Source organism: Rutidosis leptorrhynchoides, chromosome 4 (assembly GCF_046630445.1).
Source record: "Rutidosis leptorrhynchoides isolate AG116_Rl617_1_P2 chromosome 4, CSIRO_AGI_Rlap_v1, whole genome shotgun sequence".
NCBI lineage: Eukaryota > Viridiplantae > Streptophyta > Magnoliopsida > Asterales > Asteraceae > Rutidosis > Rutidosis leptorrhynchoides.
The window spans coordinates 281695219-281716806 of record NC_092336.1 but is presented as its reverse complement, the minus strand read 5'-3'; positions in this window follow the sequence as shown (position 1 = coordinate 281716806).

The window sequence follows — 21588 nt, the reverse complement described above, 5'->3', positions numbered from 1 at the left end:
TGCCAGAATCTTGAAATAAATCTGCCATCCCTATCAGAGATAATAGAGATTGGTATTCCATGTCTGAAGATGACTTCCTTCAAATACAGTCGTGCTAACTTCTCCATCTTGTCATCTTCTCTTATTGGCAAGAAGTGTGCTGATTTGGTGAGACGATCAACTATTACCCAAATAGTATCAAAACCACTTGCAGTCCTTGGCAATTTAGTGATGAAATCCATGGTAATGTTTTCCCATTTCCATTCCGGGATTTCAGGTTGTTGAAGTAGACCTGATGGTTTCTGATGCTCAGCTTTGACCTTAGAACACGTTAAACATTCTCCTACGTATTTAGCAACATCGGCTTTCATACCCGGCCACCAAAAATGTTTCTTGAGATCCTTGTACATCTTCCCCATTCCAGGATGTATTGAGTATCTGGTTTTATGAGCTTCTCTAAGTACCATTTCTCTCATATCTCCAAATTTTGGTACCCAAATCCTTTCAGCCCTATACCGGGTTCCGTCTTCCCGAATATTAAGATGTTTCTCCGATCCTTTGGGTATTTCATCCTTTAAATTTCTCTCTTTTAAAACTCCTTGTTGCGCCTCCTTTATTTGAGTAGTAAGGTTATTATGAATCATTATATTCATAGATTTTACTCGAATGGGTTCTCTGTCCTTCCTGCTCAAGGCATCGGCTACCACATTTGCCTTCCCCGGGTGGTAACGAATCTCAAAGTCGTAATCATTCAATAATTCAATCCACCTACGCTGCCTCATATTCAGTTGTTTCTGATTAAATATGTGTTGAAGACTTTTGTGGTCGGTTTATATAATACTTTTGACCCCATATAAGTAGTGCCTCCAAGTCTTTAATGCAAAAACAACCGCGCCTAATTCCAAATCATGTGTCGTATAATTTTGTTCGTGAATCTTCAATTGTCTAGACGCATAAGCAATCACCTTCGTTCGTTGCATTAATACACAACCGAGACCTTGCTTTGATGCGTCACAATAAATCACAAAATCATCATTCCCTTCAGGCAATGACAATATAGGTGCCGTAGTTAGCTTTTTCTTCAATAACTGAAACGCTTTCTCTTGTTCATCATTCCATTCAAATTTCTTCCCTTTATGCGTTAATGCAGTCAAGGGTTTTGCTATTCTGGAAAAGTCTTTGATGAACCTTCTGTAGTAACCAGCTAGTCCTAAAAACTGGCGTATGTGTTTCGGAGTTTTTGGGGTTTCCCACTTTTCAACAGTTTCTATCTTTGCCGGATCCACCTTAATACCTTCTTTGTTCACTATGTGACCGAGGAATTGAACTTCTTCCAACCAAAATGCACACTTTGAAAACTTAGCGTACAATTCTTCCTTCCACAATACTTCTAACACCTTTCTCAAATGTTCACCGTGTTCTTGGTCATTCTTTGAGTAAATAAGTATGTCATCAATGAAAACAATGACAAACTTGTCAAGGTATGGTCCACACACTCGGTTCATAAGGTCCATGAACACAGCTGGTGCATTAGTTAAACCAAACGGCATGACCATAAACTCGTAATGACCGTAACGTGTTCTGAAAGCAGTATTTGGAATGTCATCTTCTTTCACCCGCATTTGATGATACCCGGAACGTAAGTCAATCTTTGAATAAACAGACGAGCCTTGTAGTTGATCAAATAAGTTGTCGATTCTCGGTAGTGGGTAGCGGTTCTTGATGGTAAGTTTGTTCAACTCTCAGTAGTCGATACACAACCTGAATGTACCATCTTTCTTCTTGACAAACAAAACAGGAGCTCCCCACGGTGATGTGCTTGGTCGAATGAAACCATGCTCTAGAAGTTCTTGTAATTGGCTTTGCAGTTCTTTCATCTCGCTGGGTGCGAGTCTGTAAGGAGCACAAGCTATTGGTGCAGCTCCTGGTACAAGATCTATTTGAAATTCAACGGATCGCTGTGGGGGTAATCCCGGTAATTCTTTCGGAAATACATCGGGAAATTCTTTTGCGACGGGAACATCATTGATGCTCTTTTCTTCAGTTTGTACTTTCTCGACGTGTGCTAGAACAGCATAGCAACCTTTTCTTATTAGTTTTTGTGCCTTCAAATTACTAATAAGATGTAGCTTCGTGTTGCCCCTTTCTCCGTACACCATTAAGGGTTTTCCTTTTTCTTGTATAATGCGAATTTCATTTTTGTAACAAACGATCTCTGCTTTCACTTCTTTCAACCAGTCCATACCGATTATCACATCAAAACACCCTAACTCTACTGGTATCAAATCAATCTTAAATGTTTCGCTAACCAGTTTAATTTCTCGATTCCGACATATATTATCTGCTGAAATTAATTTACCATTTGGTAATTCGAGTAAAAATTTACTATCCAAAGGCATCAATGGACAACTTAATTTAGCACAAAAATCTCTACTCATATAGCTTCTATCCGCACCCGAATCAAATACAACGTAAGAAGATTTATTGTCAATAAGAAACGTACCCGTAACAAGCTCCGGGTCTTCCTGTGCCTCTGCCGCATTAATATTGAAAACTCTTCCGCGGCCTTGTCCATTCGTGTTCTCCTGGTTCGGGCAATTTCTAATAATGTGGCCCGGTTTTCCACATTTATAACAAACTACATTGGCATAACTTGCTCCGACACTACTTGCTCCGCCATTACTCGTTCCGACACTATTTGTTCCTTTCGTTCTATTAACCCCTGGTCCGTAGACCTCACACTTCGCCACGCTATGACCATTTCTTTTACACTTGTTGCAAAATTTGGTGCAGAACCCCGAGTGATACTTTTCACACCTTTGGCATAGCTGCTTCTGATTGTTGTTGTTGTTGCGGTTATTATTGTTGTTGGGATGATTGTTGTAGTTGCTGTTGTTGTTGTTGTTGTAGTTGTTGTTATTGTTGGGCCGTTTGTTGTAGTTGCGATTGATGTTGCGATTATTGGGATAATTGTTGCGATTATTGTTGTAATTGCTGTTGTTATTGTATTGGTGATTCTTATCACCGTTTTCCTCCCACTTTCTTTTGACTTGCTTCACATTGGCCTCTTCAGCAGTCTGTTCTTTAATTCTTTCTTCAATCTGGTTCACTAGTTTGTGAGCCATTCTACATGCCTGTTGTATGGAGGCGGGCTCGTGTGAACTTATATCTTCTTGGATTCTTTCTGGTAATCCTTTCACAAATGCGTCGATCTTCTCTTCCTCATCTTCGAACGCTCCCGGACACAATAAGCACAATTCTGTGAATCGTCTTTCGTACGTGGTAATATCAAATCCTTGGGTTCGTAACCCTCTAAGTTCTGTCTTGAGCTTATTGACCTCGGTTCTGGGACGGTACTTCTCGTTCATCAAGTGCTTGAATGCTGACCACGGTAGTGCGTACGCATCGTCTTGTCCCACTTGCTCTAGATAGGTATTCCACCATGTTAACGCAGAACCTGTGAAGGTATGCGTAGCGTACTTCACTTTGTCCTCTTCAGTACACTTACTTATGGCAAACACCGATTCGACCTTCTCGGTCCACCGTTTCAATCCGATCGGTCCTTCGGTTCCATCAAATTCCAAAGGTTTGCAGGCAGTGAATTCTTTGTAGGTGCATCCTACACGATTTCCTGTACTGCTAGATCCAAGGTTATTGTTGGTATGTAGCGCAGCCTGTACTGCGGCTATGTTTGAAGCTAGAAAAGTACGGAATTCTTCTTCATTCATATTCACGGTGTGTCGAGTAGTCGGTGCCATTTCCTTCAAAATAGTTAAATGGAACAAGTTAATCATACAGAATATTAAGAGTAGTTAATAGTATTTCGTAGCATAATATGAACTCATTTATAAATGATTTTTCTTCATATTAGCGTTTTATAAGTTTAAATTCGGGTAGTACCTACCCGTTAAGTTCATACTTAGTAGCTAATATACAATTCAACTACTACAATTCTATATGAAAAACTGGTTATAATAATATTTCGCGTTCAAACTTTTACACAATATTTTACAAACTTACAATACCGCTTATTTTACATATAGCATGAAATATAGCACACAATAAATTTGATACAAGATGGTTGTGAAGATAATTCTAGCTAGTACACAAGTCGTTCAGCAAAGGTAATAAAGACACGTAATTCATACGTCCAGAAACAAGTCATGCATTCTGGTTTTACTAGGATTACTTCCCATCCTTGGTCTTGTGGAACATAACCGTTATGGCCGTTGATAAAACATCGTGTTGTAACGTCGTCAAAGGGACGAGGGTTACGTAATGTCCAACAGTCCCGTAACAATCTAAAAACCTCATTTCTTACCCCAATTACCGACTCCGTCACTTGTGGGAACGTTTTGTTTAATAGTTGTAGCCCGATGTTCTTGTTCTCACTTTGGTGAGAAGCGAACATTACTAATCCGTAAGCATAACATGCTTCTTTATGTTGCATGTTTGCCGCTTTTTCTAAATCACGAAGTCCTATATTCGGATATACTGAGTCAAAATAATTTCTTAACCCGTTGCGTAAAATAGCATTTGGGTTCCCCGCAATATATGCGTCAAAGTAAACACATCGTAACTTATGGATTTCCCAATGTGATATCCCCCATCTTTCGAACGAAAGCCTTTTATAAACCAAGGCATTCTTGGAACGTTCTTCGAATGTCTTACAAACTGATCTCGCCTTAAATAGTTGTGCCGAAGAATTCTGACCGACTCTAGACAAGATTTCATCAATCATGTCTCCGGGTAGGTCTCTTAAAATATTGGGTTGTCTATCCATTTTGTGTTTTTATACTGTAAAATAGACAAGAGTTAGATTCATAAAAAAAAAAAAAACTTATTAATACAAGCAATTTTTACATATATCATAAAGCATAAGCACACTATATTACATATATTACACCACACGAATACAACTATCTTATTCCGACTCGCTCGTTTCTTCTTGTTCAGTTTTGGTTCGTTTTGCCAAGTTTCTAGGGATATATGATGTTCCCCTAATACGAGCCGTCGTTGTCCACATTGGTTTAGAAAAACCTGGTGGTTTAGAGGTTCCCGGGTCATTGTTACAACTTAAGGACTTCGGGGGTTGACGATACATATAAAGTTCATCGGGGTTGGAATTAGATTTCTCTATTTTTATGCCCTTTCCCTTATTATTTTCTTTTGCCTTTTTAAATTCAGTTAGGGTAATTTCTATAACATCATCGGAATTCTCGTCGGAATCCGATTCATCGGAGAATTGGTAATCCTCCTAATATTTTGCTTCCTTGGCGGAAACACCATTGACCATAATTAACCTTGGTCGGTTGGTTGAGGATTTTCTTTTACTTAACCGTTTTATTATTTCCCCCACCGGTTCTATTTCTTCATCCGGTTTCGATTCTTCTTCCGGTTCTTATTCTTCTTCCGGTTCCGACTCTTCTTCCGGTTCCTCTTCGGGAACTTGTGAATCAGTCCACGAATCATTCCAATTTACATCTGACTCTTCATTATTATTAGGTGAGTCAATGGGACTTGTTCTAGAGGTAGACATCTATCACATAATATCAAACGCGTTAAGATATTTATATATCACATAATATTCACATGCTAAAAATATATAGTTTCCAACAAAATTTGTTAAGCAATCATTTTTCAAGTAAACACGGTCGAAGTCCAGACTCACTAATGCATCCTAACAAACTAGATAAGACACACTAATGCAAAATTCTGGTTCTCTAAGACCAACGCTCTGATACCAACTGAAATGTCCCGTTCTTATTGATTAAAAACGTTCCATATTAATTGATTTCGTTGCGAGGTTTTGACCTCTATATGAGACGTTTTTCAAAGACTGCATTCATTTTAAAACAAACCATAACCTTTATTTCATCAATAAAGGTTTAAAAAGCTTTACGTAGATTATCAAATAATGATAATCTAAAATATCCTGTTTACACACGACCATTACATAATGGTTTACAATACAAATATGTTACAACAAAATAAGTTTCTTGAATGCAGTTTTTACACAATATCATACAAGCATGGACTCCAAATCTCGTCCTTATTTAAGTATGCGACAGCGGAAGCTCTTAATAATCACCTGAGAATAAACATGCTTAAAACGTCAACAAAAATGTTGGTGAGTTATAGGTTTAACCTATATATATCAAATCATAATAATAGACTACAAGATTTCATATTTCAATACGCATCCCATACATAGAGATAAAAATCATTCATATGGTGAACACCTGGTAACCGACATTAACAAGATGCATATATAAGAATATCCCCATCATTCCGGGACACCCTTCGGATATGATATAAATTTCGAAGTACTAAAACATCTGGTACTTTGGATGGGGTTTGTTAGGCCCAATAGATCGATCTTTAGGATTCACGTCAATTAGGGTGTCTGTTCCCTAATTCTTAGATTACCAGACTTAATAAAAAGGGGTATATTCGATTTCGATAATTCAAACATAGAATGTAGTTTCACGTACTTGTGTCTATTTTGTAAATCATTTATAAAACTTGCATGTATTCTCATCCCAAAAATATTAGATTTTAAAAGTGGGACTATAACTCACTTTCATAGATTTTTACTTCGTCGGGAAGTAAGACTTGGCCACTGGTTGATTCACGAACCTATAACAATATATACATATATATCAAAGTATGTTTAAAATATATTTACAACACTTTTAATATATTTTGATGTTTTAAGTTTATTAAGTCAGCTGTCCTCGTTAGTAACCTACAACTAGTTGTCCACAGTTAGATGTACAGAAATAAATCAATAAATATTATCTTGAATCAATCCACGACCCAGTGTATACGTATCTCAGTATTGATCACAACTCAAACTATATATATTTTGGAATCAACCTCAACCCTGTATAGCTAACTCCAACATTCACATATAGAGTGTCTATGGTTGTTCCGAAATATATATAGATGTGTCGACATGATAGGTCGAAACATTGTATACGTGTCTATGGTATCTCAAGATTACATAATATACAATACAAGTTGATTAAGTTATGGTTGGAATAGATTTGTTACCAATTTTCACGTAGCTAAAATGAGAAAAATTATCCAATCTTGTTTTACCCATAACTTCTTCATTTTAAATCCGTTTTGAGTGAATCAAATTGCTATGGTTTCATATTGAACTCTATTTTATGAATCTAAACAGAAAAGTATAGGTTTATAGTCGGAAAAATAAGTTACAAGTCGTTTTTGTAAAGGTAGTCATTTCAGTCGAAAGAACGACGTCTAGATGACCATTTTAGAAAACATACTTCCACTTTGAGTTTAACCATAATTTTTGGATATAGTTTCATGTTCATAATAAAAATCATTTTCTCAGAATAACAACTTTTAAATCAAAGTTTATCATAGTTTTTAATTAACTAACCCAAAACAGCCCGCGGTGTTACTACGACGGCGTAAATCCGGTTTTACGGTGTTTTTCGTGTTTCCAGGTTTTAAATCATTAAGTTAGCATATCATATAGATATAGAACATGTGTTTAGTTGATTTTAAAAGTCAAGTTAGAAGGATTAACTTTTGTTTGCGAACAAGTTTAGAATTAACTAAACTATGTTCTAGTGATTACAAGTTTAAACCTTCGAATAAGATAGCTTTATATATATGAATCGAATGATGTTATGAACATCATTACTACCTTAAGTTCCTTGGATAAACCTACTGGAAAATAGAAAAATGGATCTAGCTTCAACGGATCCTTGGATGGCTCGAAGTTCTTGAAGCAGAATCATGACACGAAAACAAGTTCAAGTAAGATCATCACTTGAAATAAGATTGTTATAGTTATAGAAATTGAACCAAAGTTTGAATATGATTATTACCTTGTATTAGAATGATAACCTACTGTAAGAAACAAAGATTTCTTGAGGTTGGATGATCACCTTACAAGATTGAAAGTGAGCTAGCAAACTTGAAAGTATTCTTGATTTTATGTAACTAGAACTTGTAGAATATATGAAGAACACTTAGAACTTGAAGATAGAACTTGAGAGAGATCAATTAGATGAAGAAAATTGAAGAATGAAAGTGTTTGTAGGTGTTTTTGGTCGTTGGTGTATGGATTAGATATAAAGGATATGTAATTTTGTTTTCATGTAAATAAGTCATGAATGATTACTCATATTTTTGTAATTTTATGAGATATTTCATGCTAGTTGCCAAATGATGGTTCCCACATGTGTTAGGTGACTCACATGGGCTGCTAAGAGCTGATCATTGGAGTGTATATACCAATAGTACATACATCTAAAAGCTGTGTATTGTACGAGTACGAATACGGGTGCATACGAGTAGAATTGTTGATGAAACTGAACGAGGATGTAATTGTAAGCATTTTTGTTAAGTAGAAGTATTTTGATAAGTGTATTGAAGTCTTTCAAAAGTGTATAAATACATATTAAAACACTACATGTATATACATTTTAACTGAGTCGTTAAGTCATCGTTAGTCGTTACATGTAAGCGTTGTTTTGAAACCTTTAGGTTAACGATCTTGTTAAATGTTATTAACCCAATGTTTATAATATCAAATGAGATTTTAAATTATTATATTATCATGATGTTATCATGTATGAATATCTCTTAATATGATATATATACATTAAATGTCTTTACAACGATAATCGTTACATATATGTCTCGTTTAAAAATCAATAAGTTAGTAGTCTTGTTTTTACATATGTAGTTCATTGTTAATATACTTAATGATATGTTTACTTATCATAGTATCATGTTAACTATATATATATATCCATATATATGTCATCATATAGTTTTTACAAGTTTTAACGTTCGTGAATCACCGGTCAACTTGGGTGGTCAATTGTCTATATGAAACCTATTTCAATTAATCAAGTCTTAACAAGTTTGATTTCTTAACATATTGGAAACATTTAATCATGTAAATATCAATCTCAATTAATATATATAAACTTGGAAAAGTTCGGGTCACTACAAACGAAATCCACAGTCATAACCTGACCTTGACAGTCATCAGTAGCAGCAGTTGCTAAAGTTATGGGTTTCAACCAAAATCCACCAAATCTCAATATAGAGCTTGTTATTGACCCTAAAAGCAACCATATCTTTTACACAAATTGTTTTGGGACAGAAACCCGCAACTTTAACACACAAACAACATCAAGTTGTACCAATTTTGACTTCTAGCCTCATTTTGACACAAACCTTATAAAATGTAATGACCCGGAAAATTTCGTCTTATTTTTAACTTAAATCTATAAATGATTTCATAATTCAGACACGATAAGCAAAGCCTTTCATCCTGAATATCAAAATTTTTAAACTGTTTTCTTGATTTCATTAAACTTCGACTAATTCCGACGACTCACGAATAATTATTTGTAAATAATTACGGATTAGTGTTATTATTAATATTTTTTTAAACAATATTATCATTAATTATTTTTAACATTTACAATCATTATTATTATCATTATTATTATTATTATTATTATTATTAATTATTGATATTGATATTAGTATTATAATTACTATTATTATTATTATTATCAAAGTTATAAGTATTGTAGCCATTATTATTATTATAAAAAATCATTATTATTATTATTATAAAAACAATACAATTTATTAATATCATTATTATTATAATTAGTAAGTAAAATTATGACTTTAGTTATTATTATGATTATTAATTATTATTACCATTATCATTAATAATTAATATTGTTATTATTATTAATATAAAAATAATACTATTTATTATTATTATCATAATTTATCATTATCATTTATTATTTCTATTATTACTATCAATATTATTACTTTTATTATTATGAATAATATTATCAAGTTATTATTATTAAATATATTTATTAATAATTAATATCAGTTAAAAAATATATTAAAAAGTCAAATAAAATGTACTGATTATATAAATCTGTTTATTTTATTTATATATATCGTGATCAGGATGTAATTTTTTTAAACAGATCATATCTGCTTTTATTCTGCTTTTATATTTTTTATTAATTTGTTTGATCGTGAGATTTCTGTCGACTTCAATTAAGCTATAAAACAAATTGTTGTTAGTTGATCAAATCACTCACACAATATATGTATATATCATATGCTGTTAGTTGAAAAATAAAAAACAGAAAAATTAGAAAATATAAAAAAAAGGGTCCGTTCTCTGTTTTGTTCATTTATTCAAAACCACGAATTCGAAACCCATTTCAAATTCTTTAAATGCAGTCCTATTAGGAATCAATTACTTAAACTACCTGCAAAAGCTCAATTTCTAATTCATCCTATCGATCTTTAATTTTCGAGTCAAAGTTTGTGAAATAAAAGTCCAACAATTCGTTCATTGGAAAATTCGAGTTTATTTTGAAGTTTTAAGTTAAATTGAGGATTGATAAAGTTTCCAGGAAGGATTTAGAGCATATTTCATATAGGATTCGTGATCTAAAATGTCCTAAAAATTCAAAGTCGATGTTGAGTTCTTGAGTGTTCATCTGAGACCTGCTACTGCTTTTTTTTTTCCTTTTAATTCTTTTCTGTTAAATCAATCCGACAATCTAGTGTGTGTTTCTGTTTCATTTTAAATCGAAATAAGTAATTCGTTGATAGTTGGTTTGGAGCCTCTGGTCGATTATAATGATGAAGAAGAAGAAGACACAAGTATTCGGTTTGTTTATATATATATATATATATATATATATATATATATATATATATATATATATATATATATATATATATATATATATATATATATATTATATATATATATATATATATATATATATATGTTGTAATGTATTATTTAAAAACAGAAAATCAGACATGGAAGAATGGTTTGGGTATGTGACGGGTGGACGAGAGGTCACGGGTTCAAGTCTTTACGGCATATCTTTTTAGAAAAACTTATAGAGGTAGTTTTCTTTTTCAAAGTTTTTATTTTAATTATTATTGTTATTATTATTAGCATTATAATTATTATCATTATTTTTATTATGATTTTAATCATTATTATTATTATTAGTACTATAACTATTATTATTATTACTAATAAAAGTTACCAAGTATTATTAACATAATTAAAATTAAAATTATAATTACTATTATTATTTTTACCGCTAAAATTATTATTATTACTAGTAATAGTAGTAAGTATTACTATTATTATCATTAATATTATCATTAGTATTATTAAAAGTATTACAAATTTTACCATTTTATTATTATTATCATTATTAAGATTATGATTATTATTATTATGAAAATAACACAATTTATTAATATTAGTATTATTATATGATTACTGAAATTTATATTAAAACTATTATTATTACTAAAATTACTTTTATTATTAAAAGTATTATATTTATTAAAACTATCATTTTATCTTATCATTTATATTAAAGTTATTATTATTAAAAGAATTATTATTATCAAAATTATCATTTTAACATTTTTATTGAAAACATCATTTTTAATAAAATTATCATTTTTATTAAAGTTATCATTATTATCATTGTTATTATTATTAACAATACTTTATCAAACGAATACTTATATATAAAATATATATAAAAGTATATATATAGAAATATATAACAATTGAAATAATATATATAAACTTATTCGATTACGAGTATATATGTTAATATATATACTTGATATAGGTTCGTGAATCCGAGGACAACTCTGCACTTGTTCAGTGCCATCGTACACATATTTACTACGAAATATCGTATCGTGAGTTTTCATAGCTCCCTTTTTATATATATTTTTGGGCTGAGAATACATGCAATGTTTTATATCTATTTTACAAAATAGATACAAGTACTAAACTTAATTCTACGTAGGTTAGAATCACAAAATATTCCCCTAGCTTGGTAACTTAATCTACTGGTCTCTGTACCGTAGGTGCGAATCTTATTGATAGATCTATCGGGTTTGAAAACCCCATCCGGGCTAGTCGCGCTAGCAGTCAACGGATGTTTAGTACTTCGAGGGTATTTATCGCACTTGATTCGGTGCTCTATAGACATCAGGGGTATTCATTATTATATTATCGTTAAGGCTGTTACCAGGTGCCCATGGTTGTAGAATCTTTTTATTACACTGCGGTGTAAGGATATTTATGAAAATTGAAATCTTGTGATCTATTACTATTATCAAAATCATTAATTATGACAAACCTATGAACTCACTCAACCTCGTGTTGACTTTTTAAGCATGTTTATTCTCAGGTACTTTTTGCTTCCGCTGTAAAACTTTGCTGTTACATACAAGTCAAGCCAAGCACTGGGACCAGAGTTAACATCGCCATTAATGGTTTTTGACTGGGTGTTACAGTTGGTATCAGAGCTTTGGTCTTAGGGAACCAGAATTTTCATTAGTGTGTCTAACCGGTAGTTGTTAGGATGCATTAGTGAGTCTAGACTTTGATCGTACGTGTTTATTTTAAATTTTACTTATCATTTCTTGCCTGAAAATTTCAACTTATTTTTTAGTCAATTCTATATATGATTGAATGGTTTCGACTCGATAAGCAAACTTGTTATTATGAGTCTCAAAATTTTGAAAGGTTTTATGAAGTCATTTTATGTGACTAAATTATATTATAATATTCCTATATTATCTATTAAATAAAAAGGTTTGACTATGTGTTTGTACGTTCCTACGTATAACATTTTTATTCGATGAATCGTCTCGGTTTGTAAACGAACGATTAGACTTTCGAGATTTCCAAATCCGAATTATTTTGATACGATATTTCGATGTCGTATAAGTTAATAATATATTCCCATGTTTTATTTCTTGAATTATTATTCTTCTCGCGTATTTAATTTGTGTAGCGGTATTTTTCTCGGATCGCACTCGTTTAATTGTTCAGGCTAATTTATAAAATCAAATTTTGATGAGTGGGCCATCTAGGCCATGTTGGCTGAAATTCTCATGGATAACCCAGATTTATAAGGTGCATTAAAGTCTAGTCTACAGCCTGACCTATAGCTTTAGAACATTATTACTTGCATCATATATATGCATATCTTTTATTCTGTCACTCCGGGAGGAACTCCCATTGTGATTCACAATATTCAATAACTCACACGCATTATCTTTATAAAACCACCTCGGTTGGTTAAACCGAGGGATGTCACTCATCATTATTGAAATTTTCGACATTCCTATGTCATCTATCCTGGTTTTGTGTATTACGTATGTATTACATGAAATGTCATCCCTGATTTTTGAAATTTCTATAATTGTTACTACTCATACTCATATGTATATAACCTCCTTGTTATATCACGTACCTATGTGCCTTATACCTTTATGCATTGGTTTGAAAACCAGAAAAATGTCATTATTGACTCATAAAGATTCTCGATAAACTCAAAGACATTATAATGTCATCACTATTCATATTCATTACTTTCAAAATCTTTACTCTCTCGTTATTCTGATCATTAAATTTTCTTGACGGATGGCATCTACGAAACTCTAGAATAGAAGGGTTTGGATTACCGATTTAAAGGATTCTATAGCTCAAGCCCCAAGACCTGAATAGGCCATTATGAATTAAAAATCTTTAATCGAATGTTTATCTGATTATATACTTATCATTTTTAATCTAGACACGTCGTACTGCAATTATTGCATAAATGGAGTATAGACAAATCATATCTTATCATATCTATCCCAATAGACTTTGTCTAACACTTTTTCTAAATTTCCTCTGTAAATTACGGAAATCTTCTTGCTATATATACGTATTCAAGGAGACGAATATACCATTCAGTATCCAACACTCATTTCATATCAAACCCTATTCCAAAAACATAATATGGATTCTTCGAACTCCTCGAGCTCCAATGGCAGCATAACCGGAACAAATGAACCAATTAGCCATCATCAATTCTGAATGAATAGGGGATGGGTCCGTAGTCGACTCAATCAATGGAGACAAGAAGAAGGAGATCCCTTCCACCAACTGAATTCACCTCATGGCGAAGAACCTGAAGCACTTACTGACGAACCAATCCGGAACACCATTTTCACCCTCATTTCTAGGATATCCCGTCACGAGTATATAATATCTATAATTCTAGATCTTATTCATCCACTCGTCTGAACCGCCAATCATCCCAGAATAATAGAAGAAGTCAACGAGCTTCGCACTCGAGTAGAAGCTCTCGAGAATATGGTGCAAAATCTAAGAGTATCAGCAGCATAACCAGCACCGAAAGCACCACCAGCATCACCACCAATAGCATCAGTACCACCAACATCACCAGCACCACAAACACTGAAAGCACCAACAGCATCACAAGCTTCATAAACTCCGAAATCACTGAAGACAGCAACACCATAGTCACCAAGGAATATTAGTAATAACGAGTTAAGATGTATTGACTCATTCTTCCTGAAGAATTATATATGTATACATTATATATATGGTTTGGAACAATAATAAATCTTTTTCGTACTAAGCTATTATGTGTGAATCTTAACTAGTAAATACTACTTGGTTAATTCATATCACTAATATGCTATGATGTACATCCTTCGTTAACGACTTAACAATCGTTAACTACAATCTCTGTTTCAACTCAATGAATTCTATTTCATAATAAACCAAGTGTATTATTCGAATACATGTTTGATTGTATACTTTCATTTTTTGATGTACTCAAAACTTTCTAGGAAACATCATTTGTGCCTTGCGAAGTTCACAAGAATTCTACGAGCACCAACATCATATACTGAGGTATATCAATAACAATGAACGATGAAGTATTAATTCATAACTTCATTAGCAAAATATTCCGCAACGATTATGTAATCTCTAAGGTTTTGGAGATTATTTATTCTCGTTCCAACCGTAAATCAAATGAGTTTAATATTATATTAACTTATTAAATCCATGATTACATCTGAAGGAAAATATATATGTACGTATATTTTCATAATGATTGTAATTAAATATTCTGTTGTACAAATTATTGATGGTGAAAATATTTTAACGGGTAGGTAATACCCTAGAGATATTTAGATTTTACATTAATATGTTACACCGTACATTCTTCAATTCTGATTAAACAGTCATTAACTATACCACTTACATCCACAGATATATGTAGCTGCTCACCAAAGAACAATCATTCTATACAAATCCAATTACATATAATGTGACAACCCAGAAATTTCCAACCAAATTTAAACTTAAATCTTATTATCATCTCGACACGATAAGCAAAGTCTGTAAAGTTAAATCTCAAAATTTTTGAACTGCTTCGTATATTCAATTGACCTTTGACCATTCTCGACGATTCACGAACCACTGTTTGAAAATAGATACATAAATATTTAAACATATGAATATATATAATAACAATTTGAAATATAATATGAAATATTATATGTTGTTGTTATTAAAGCTAAGTATATAAAATAAAATAAAAATATGATATTATGATAATTAATATTTAAAACATATCTACGTATATAAATAAAGTATATTAAATATATATTTTGTGATTTCGAATTTATTTCGTAAGCGATGGTAACGCTCAATTGTTATTAAATGAATAGTAAATGAGTTAAGAAGAAACTTATGTGATTTTAAAATAAATGGTAATCTGAAAGTGAGTTCTATAAATTTTAGGCTTACTAAAAATGTATTTAGGATCTAGTTATGAAATTTTAACACTTTTTATATTTCACCCATAAATGAGAGGGACAGTTGATGTAATTTTTAATTAATAAATTAATGATCGAATTTTATAACATAATGACCAAAATAAATAAATATAGTTAATTTAAAATATGAGATTTTTCTGAACACTTTTATCAGCCACTGGTTTCGCACGATACACAGTCTGTGAAAACTATCGGTAACTAAATAACAAATCATCCGTCCACGTCCACTGTGGTTAATTGAGAAAGTTGTTCACAATTACTGTTTTCAATTGATTCCCATGAAGATTTTAATTATTTCTTTACTATTATTATTATTAATGAATTATAATTATTACTAACTATTATTAATATTATAATTATTATATGTAATATACATATATCTCTGTATATAGATCTCGAGAGTTAGGGAGAACACTCTCACTACCATCCTCACTCTCCTCTTCTATCCTTGATCATCGACCACCGCAGCTCACCGCCACTACCTTCCTCCACTACAACCGTCGGCAACCACTCTAAACAACCATCTATCTTTCTCTCTCTCTCTCCTCAATTTAACCGTGAAAACACCCCAAACCCTCACCATGCTATCGTCTGCTGCAGTGTTGTTTCGGTTTATGTTTGAAGACCTATGGTACCATCATGAACCTCCTACCACCACCATCGACTAAACCACCTTAAAACTTTCAACCAACCGTATTGTCACCACTTCACTATCATCGACCACACCCAACACCATAACAAACCGCCACCATTAGTTCATCACTTTTCTCTTCCAAACACCAACACCCACAAAAGTGACGATGAACAGTAAAATGCCATGATGATGATGAACTGTTGGAGTTGTCACTGCTGAATTTTCTTTTTTGATTATACCATGATGGTGATGATATGAAGAGATAGAAAGGTGAAGAAAAACTGAAGCTTTATATTTTTTTGTTTGTCTTTCTCGCTGCTACGTTTACTAGTTGTTCCAAATCCATGAAACCCATTTAATTTGCAATGAAACCCGATAAAGCTATTCAGCATATCTTGGAACCCCTTTATGGGCCGTAACATTGGGCTTTTTCAATTTACATGGATTCGCTAGTTGGGCCGAATTATTTATGTTATCTAGTTAGGCCGATTGTTTTGCTGTTTTCTTTCCTTCCTGCTCGTGTTAATTGCCGATTGAAACATAATACATAATATTGTAACTACGTTGATAATTAGGGTATGAAGATAATGATATAAGATGTTAGATGGTATATGATATTGATGATGATCACGAGGAAGACGATGAATGATGATAATGAATCGTAATGATGATGGACTGTTATCATATACGAAGATGATGATGTTGATGATGTGATGGTGATGGTTACGGGATGAATAATGATGATTCACGATGGGTATTATGATGATAATAAATTGGTTATGATGATGATCAAGATGATGTATGCGATGATGATGATAGTAAAGATAAGATTATGATGATAGTTAGGATTAGATGATGTTGATGATATAGATTATTATGATGATGTTACGGGTACGATGCATGATGATGATGATGATAGTATCACGATGATGTTTTATTGATGATGGTGGAATAGATAAGATGATGATAATTAGTGATGATGTTTAATGTTGGTGAATAGTTCTAGGTTTGGTTATGATGAAAAAGAGAGTTAGAATAATAGGTTAAATAAGTTAATGATCTAATTAAAATCAGTTAAATGTCAAATGGTTCATTGGTTAGGAATGTTGGTGGTTAGCAAGAGGTCTTAGGTTCGAGCCCGGGCTGTGGCAATTCTTTTTAAAAACTTATTTGAAAAGGTATTATTATTATTATTATTATTATTATTATTATTATTATTATTATTATTATTATTATTATTATTATTATTATTATTATTATTATTATAATTATTATTATTATTATTATTATTATTATTACTAATAATTAATATTGTGTTTATGATAAAAAAAAAAAAAAATAGATATAATTTATATTAAGAAATATTAAGATAAAAATGATTATGGTCATGATCATAGTTAAGGTAATTACAATCGAAAAGATTAATTATATGCACGATTATGAATAAGATAATATATAGATATAGTTATGAGTATAATTATAATTAAGTAATGATCAAATGAGTTATTATTATTATTAAAATATCACTATCATTATTATTTTTATTATTATTATTAACAAAAGTATTATTATTAAGATTACTACTAGTAATAAGATTGTTATAATTATTATTATTATTAAGTATTAGGTATAATTATCAAAATTATTATTTTCATTACCATTACAATTAAATTACTCATTCTATTAAAAATTACTAATATTATCATTATTATGAGGTTTATTATAAAAACTATCGTAATATTATCATTTATAGAATTATTAATACTATTAACATTATTATTAATATTAGTACTATCATTATTATTATTGTTATCACTTAGAATATTATCTTAGTATTATTAAACAAACGATATTTATATATAAATATATTAATACATATAACATAACAAAATTTAATATTTTTATGTACAAAATGAATATACGAAACATATATATATATATATTAATAATATAAAAAGGATATAACTAATAAATTTATATATATATTTATTCGATTACAACTATGTATATTAATAAATATACAAATGATATAGGTTCGTGAATCCGAGGCCAACTCTACATTTGTTCAATTCCGTCATATGTATTTTTACTACAAAATACAGTATTGTGAGTTTCATTACTCTCTTTTTATATATATTTTTGGGACTCAGTATACATGCGCTGATTTTACAAATGTTTTACGAAATAGACACAAGTTATCAAAAACTACATTCTATGGCTGGATTATGAATATTGAATATCACCCCTTTTTAGCTTGGTAACCTAATAATTAGGAAACGGGTAGGGCCCCTAATTGACGCGAATCCTAAAGATAGATCTATGGACCTCGACAAGTCCCATCCAGGGTACGAATGCTTTAGTACTTCGAGATTATTATTATTATACAGAGGAGAGGTTCTGTTTGGAGATATTCTATGCATTAAAGTTAAGTCGGTTATCAAGCGTTCACCATATGAATGATTTTTAATTCGCGGGTTATGCGTGTTATTTTGTACTAGGGTTACGTATACAATTAAATATATGAAATCTTGTAGTCTATTAAAATGATGAAAATGAATGTTTATGATAAACTAATGACCTCACCAACCTTTTGGTTGACACTTGAAAGCATGTTTATTCTCAGGTATGAAAGAAATCTTCCGCTGTGCATTTGCTCATATTAGAGATATTACTTGGAGTCATTCATGACATATTTCAAAAGATGTTACATTCGAGTCATTGGGTTCATCAAGATTATTATTAAGTCAATTATAGTTGGATATATTATGATATGGTATGCATGCCGTCAACTTTCAATGTAATGAAAGATTGTCTTTTCAAAAATGAATGTAATGTTTGTAAAATGTATCATATAGAGGTCAAGTACCTCGCGTTGTAACCAAATGTAATGTATTCGTCCAGATGGATTAGGACGGGTCATCTCATATAACAGATGACATCACTCTTAGATCCCTACATCTTTCAAAGCTATACTTTGACTTCAAAACTGTGCTAGAACATCACCTCTATTCATAAAACCCAGAAAAATACTCAGTTGGTATCAGATCGGTGGTCTTAGCGAACCAGGTCTTGCATTAGTGTGTCTAACTGATAGTTGTTTAGATGCATTAGTGAGTCTGGACTTCGACCGTGTCTGCATGTCAAAAGTTTTGTTTATCATTTTGTGTCGAAAATTACATACTTATCATTCTTAGTCTAGACACATCTTACTGCATTAATTGCATGAATAGTGTATAGACAAAAATTCATATCATAGCGTCTCTGCTAATTCATATATTAGCGTATCTGTTACTGTAAACTTTGCCTGACATATTCCGTAAATTCCTCCGTAATCTAAGAAATCTTATGTTCTATACATATACATATTCTAGATAATTAGAATATCATCCGATAACCGAAAATCTTTTCCTATCAAAAAATTATTTATTCAATCATATGAAATGGAACTAGCCACTAGTTCAAATCCCTCAAATTCCGATATGGAGTTTCACTCGAGCTCCGAAAGCAGTGTCACCAGAATGAATCAACCAATCAGCCATCCCTAATTCATCTGATGGGTTCGTAGTCGACTTAATTAATGGAGACGAAAAGAAGGCAATCCTTTCCACCAACCGAATTCACCTCTTGGTGAGGAACCTGAAGCACTTACCGGTGAACCTGTCTGAAACACCATATTTACTCTCATTTCCAGGACATCTCGCAATGATTATATGATATCCAAAATCCCCAACCTTATTCATCCGCTTGTTTCAACCGACAATCATCCCGGTGTAATAGAAGAAGTCAACGAGCTTCGCGCTTGAGTAATCAATCTAGAAAATATGGTGCAAAACGTACCAGCTTCAGCAACATTACCGGTACCAACAGTACCACCAACATCAATACCAGTATCACCAACAACCCAAGTTTCAACATCACACACCTCAACATCTCATTATGTACCTCGAGTATAATCAACGTTCTACATATCGTTCTACATATCGTTCTACATCATTTATCTTCGTTCTACCTGGCGATTATGTAATCTCTAATGTTTTAGAGATTATGTATTCTAGTTCTAACGATAAATCAGATGATATTAATATCATATAAATTCATCAAACCCAAGATTACATCTGAAGAAAATATATATGTATATATATTTTTATAAAGATTGTAATTAAAAATTCTTTTGTACAAACTGTTAATGGTGAAAAAATTTTAACGGGTACGTAATACCCAAGGAATATTTAGATTTCACATTAATAAGTTACACTGTACATTCTTTGAATATGATTCAACAGTCATTTACTATCCTACTTACACCCACAGCTATACGAATTCGTTCACCACAGGATAACCATTTTCATTCAATTTCATATTTGGATTTTGACGTATCAGAATCCAACAAGTGGCATAATGAAGAAAACATTGGACAAAATAAAATTTGTTAGAAACAAACAAATTAACAATGAGAAAAATTTTGTTAAGAATCCATGCTAACAAAATCCTAGCTAACTGTTAATTCCTTAGTACATTTTAATTATCGCAATTTATTTTATCGCAATTTTAATTCTCGCAATTTTATTTATCGTCATTTAAATACTGTTATTTAAGCATTTAAATATCGGGACACGTATACCAGGTTTTGATATATCATATCGACGCATCTATATATATTATTTGGAATAACCATAGACACTCTATATGCGGTAATGCTGGAGTTAGCTATACAGGGTTGAGGTTGATTCTAAAATAATATATATACTTTGAATTGTGATTGAGTCTGAGACACGTATACAATGGGTCACGATACGTATTAACTAATTCGAATATTATATATTAAAAACTATATATGAATAATTGAACTGCTAACTGTGAACTGTCAACTGTGGACTACAAACATTGGACAATTAAAATAAATTAAAATATTTATTTTAACATATGGAACTAAAAATTTCTTCAAGTTTGCCACTTGATTTCATCTTAAACCTCATTTGTATCTTGACGATTACAATCTGTGTTTAAACCTTTCATGATTCTTGAAAACACCTCAATCGAGAGGATGAACCAACCGCACTTCATCTACGGAAGAAAAGATTGATGCATATAGTTATGCACCTGAAAACACTCGGAACTTTAGTAAACATTTAACGCATATCTGTGCTAGCTCTTTTGGCATTGTTATTACCGAACATAACATTGCAAATCTTTTTCAAATTAGCCAATTTTGTCACAGCTTCAACAAGTCAACTTCG